Here is a 5008-nt window from a genome sequence, read left to right on the forward strand (position 1 = left end):
AGTTGAGTTGGACAAAGTTGTTCCTAAGAGGTTTTCAGATCAAAAACAAACGTTCAAATTTTTTTTGCTTTATGTAGCCTAATCTTATGAACGTACACATGAACGCTGCAGAATGTACAGCGCGTTACCCCATTTCCTTATCCTCCTAAGTCCTGGGGCATGTTCAATCTCACACCGGTGCGCAACGTTTTGCTACGGTTTCCGGGTTGAACGACATGTTTCCTGGAAACGGTGTGCAACGGAATGCAACAGGTTTTAGAAGCGTTTTCTCTTGTTTGGTGGGTGTGTCAGAAATGTCAGCCCAATCAGCGGCAAGATGTATAAAACCACGCGATAGTAAAGAGACAGCTCTCTCAATGGGTTCAAGTTGGAATGTTGTCTTTCATTTTGGACAGCAAGGTTAGTGATTGTAACATTGAGGGTATTTTACAGTATTAAACACACATTTATAACGATTTCATCAGGCTTTAAAAACATTTAAAAAAGAACACAAAGAATGGCCTCTCAGCTACCGTAGTTGCAACTCTTGCGTCATCACAACAGGGTGTTCAATGCATCACCGTTTCAGTTTAATAAACGTTGTGCAACGTTTTGTCGGGGCTGAACGCAGCCCTGGTGTGTCCACATACGGGACATCACATTTTTTGTTGTTTGCACCATAATCCTTAATTCTGTGTAAGTGGAACTTGTTGTTCACAAACGTGGACAATTACACTGCTTCATTTTGAAAGAAAAATATTTGGTTATTATATTTATTGGTTCTTCCTAACCCCAAATAGCTGGAAGAAATATAAAATGCAAGCCAAACCAAAGCTCGGGTCTTAGGAAGATAATAATGCATGTTGCATTGCCTTGCTATTGGATGTTTCTGTGATGAAAATTATGTGAGACGTAAATAAGAGGTAAATATAAGATGTGAACTTGAGCACAAATTTTCTGCGCACATGCGTATTTTTGCATCCGACAAAATACTTTGATTCACGCATTTACATGCATACTTTTCTCCTGCTGATCGGATCACAGATTGGACTACACCACCCCTTTCAATACAATCCAAATTTGCATCTAATCTACCTCAATCGTATTGATTAAGGTTTTTACATGACGGCTTTTTAATACGATTGAGCCATCAATACGATTACAAACTGATTAAGGGGCTTTATGTCCAGCTTCACTACTTCCTGAACTTCAGCCAGCTCATTGTTTCCTGTCTTCCATTATTGGACAAACTGTGCAAATCCAGGGGCCTCATTTATCAAGCGTGCGTACGAACAGAAGTGTGCGTAAAGTGTGCGTAGGAACAGTTTTACGCAAAGTGTGGAATTTATCAAATTGTACTTATACGTAGAAATGTGTGTAAATATACGCACCCCTGGGAGTATGCGTACACAGAGCATCTAGTGGTAGAATAGCGATACTACACAGGACCGTCCATCCCCAGCGTTAAAAGAACACTTTGCCTATTTATTATCCACCCCAAGGTGTTAAAAATGATTACTGTTAATAAAGTAACTGCAAATCAGTGTTGAAGTTAATTAATGAAATAAGTGTCTAACCCTATGTAAGAAAGCTCCGTCAAATGCTTAAAACAGTGGCTTATCTTGCATTATTGGAAGACTTGGCAAATCATCCATTCCGCCGGGAGCGCGTTTTCAGAGATTGCGCAGATGATGCTGGTTATGCGGCTGTCCAAGGAAAGTTCTGTCATTGTCTGTCCTCCTACAGATTTCAAGTCGGTGTGCTGTGACGCGGTTTTTTTTTTTGGCTGATAATTTAATGTCAAACCACTTTTTTATTTCTAGAAGTGTTCTCCTACCCAACGGAATTAAACTCACTGGTAACATGTTCCCATGCAGATTTGTTTTCTTTTGCTAGTCATTCCTCCCGTACTAAGTGAACCAAACAGATGTGTTATTAACCTCATCCACCAGTAACTCAATTTCTGTGTCTGTAAAGTTCCTATTTTACGCTCTCTTTGTCATTATTGCGATGAGGGAAAAAGCGCAACCACGTGACTTATAACGGGAGGTGTTGTCACCATATATGGTTCATTGGAGGCGTTTCGGAATGCAAATGACCATGAACGTGCACGAGCATGGTGCTTAAGAACAAGTGGGATTTATCATCAAGGATTACTTACTGATGTGCGTACGAACCCCGTGCGCACGTTTGATAAATCCCGATTTTTTTGTACTTAGACACATTCTAAATTTCATTCGTAGGTACAAATATAGAACATTTTCTACGCACTGTTGATAAATGAGGCCCCAGGTGTGTCTGATTATTGTTGTTGTGACTACTGAGGTCAGGCACACCTGGATTAATCAGTTTGTTTGTGACTACTGAGGTCAGGCACACCTGGATTAATCAATTTGTCCAATAATGGCAGACAGGAAACAAGAAGCTGGCTGAAGTTCAGGAAGTAGTGCAGCTGGGCATAAAGCCTATTGGTTGCATGTAAACATAGCTACTAGAAACATAAGTACTAGAATAAGGGCACACCACTAAGGTAAAAACACGGTTACATGGAGTAGGGGGAGGCTGCAGACCTGGAGCCGGTAGATCTAAGCCCCTGGCAGTTTTACGCCCCTGACAGTTTGACGCCCCTGTTATTCCTCGTGCGTCCAGTAGGGGGAGGCTGTATATTTGTATATGAGCCTAGTCATATCAGAACAGCAGACCGTATATGATAGTAGCAGACCTTCTTGAAGCGATACGAATTGAGGTACATTAAATAATCTGCTAAAGTTATTGTTTGTTGATTGTATTATAATGATACATTTATTATTTATAAACGATTGATGCGATATACTGCCATAAGTAACCATTGTTTCTAACACTATTCAACCTTTGCTTTATTTATTTTTTATCAGTGAGCGAGAGCACTTTGATAGCAGGATAAAAAAACATTCAAAGAAGAGTTGCAAACCATAGGAGAGTCATCTACAGGAGTCATGCTGTTAAGATTAACCAAGTCATGGTGTTAATAAATTTTTTTGTGAACCACAATATTGTCTCTTTCTTTTAAATGACCTTGGAATTTTAGAAAAGTTACATTGTGTTTTTCTTCATAAAATGTTATGTAGGACATGTTTTGTATCTGTATGACGACCTAATTGTGAATTGTACAGCAGATATTTCATTTAGGATCCGATTACACAGTACTTTATGTCTAATGGCCTAAATATGGTTAATATCTAAATGTAACTAATATAAATTCACAACATCATATATCAGTCAGTCTCTTGTATATAAAAACGGTTTATAAATAAATATAAATAGTTAAGTGTGACGTCATCATGTGCCGCTTCCGGGTCCAATCGATTTCAAATGCCACAGGAAAACACGCTAATAAACACTCGTATCATAATGCAAAACTATTTAAACCCACGATCCTTATTTTTTATCTCCAATAAAAGCAAGATGACCAGAACTGGACTATATGGATTTTTTTACTGTGTGTGGTTCTGTTGTGTGTAGACTGTACACTGTAAGTTTATACAATTTTCGTTTAAATGTGTAATATTAATAAAAAGTGCTCATAAACGGTTGTTTAAATAGGCTAGTATCCTAGTTGTATTTCCCTCTCCCCCTACTGGACGCATGAGGAGCAACAGGGGCGCAAAACTGCCAGGGGCGCAAAACTGCCAGGGGCGTAAATCTACCGGCTCCAGGTCTGCAGCCTCCCCATATAGACATAACGTTGCCCTGAGGACATCAACCACTTGGCAAAATCAGGAGAGCCGTTTTGCTTCAGTTTTCAGGCCATAATGGCGGCCGCGCCGTCACGTCATGGGGGCAATTGTTACTATGGAGCGTTCTATTGAGTTTCGCCTCTTGGGCTTCTATACTCTTTGGTTTTACGGGGCATAATGTGGTCTGCATATAATTTTAATATGGATTGACGTTACAAAACGCAAGGAAAATATCGTCGCTGTCCGATTGAAACCTGCATATATATATAAAGCATTTTAAAGCATTAAAAATATATATTTAGCCCTTTATATATTTGAATTCAAGGAAATATATTCATGTCGCATTGGAGAAAAACTTTATGTTACGAACATGTAAACAAAACAGTTTTAAAAAGGTTCAAATTAAATAGTTTCAACTTTAAAAATATACTTTATAAAATTAACTTATTTAGCATATATTTAAAATATACTTTTGGCCATAGAAATAAACATTTTGCCTTATGGGCAATAATTTTTTTTAATGGAAAACAAACTCAGAGTGAGATTAAATGTTTTTGACCAGCGGATGGTGGAGATCGTTTCGGGTCATGTTCGTCTTCATCTCAGGCGGAAGTGCATCAGTTATACTATTGAACGCGATTAAAGACTGCAATATTACATACCTTATAGAGAACCCAGCTAACACGCGAAGTACTACGTAATTTATTGGTCATTTTTGGTAATTTCAGGACTTACCAGCTGGCAACTTAATTACGTCCTAGGGAGGTAATTTCATTACCATTACAGTACCAAATCCCCACGTCGCAGTACGGACTCCTTACGTCGTAAGATAACCAAGTACGTTCCAGTTACGTAATATACATTGGTAATATTTTGGTAATTTCATAACTTACTGGCAACGTAACTGTTACGTCCTAGGGAGGTAACCATTACAGTACCAAAACACCACGTCGCCATTACGGACTCCTTACGTCGCAAGATAACCAAGTTCGTCCCAGTTAATAAATTCGTAGTATTTTGGTAATTTCATAACTTACTGGCAACGTAACTGTTACGTCCCATGGAGGTAATTTCATTACCTTTACAAATATATAAACATTCATTTCCTTTTCTATTTAGGTTAGCTTATTAAAACTTTTCAGCCTCAAAGTTTCCCTTAAATAAGTCAAAATAGATTAAATACACACGAACTGCCATTTACATGGGAAACATGAAACAGCACGCGCCTCCCGCCCAGCTGAACTTGACCAGAACGCGCGACGGCGCGTGCACAGCAGAACGACGTGACAGGAGTCAGTACCGGTCGTTTCTTT

The sequence above is a fragment of the Paramisgurnus dabryanus genome, chromosome 23, assembly GCF_030506205.2.
Source record: "Paramisgurnus dabryanus chromosome 23, PD_genome_1.1, whole genome shotgun sequence".
Lineage (NCBI taxonomy): Eukaryota > Metazoa > Chordata > Actinopteri > Cypriniformes > Cobitidae > Paramisgurnus > Paramisgurnus dabryanus.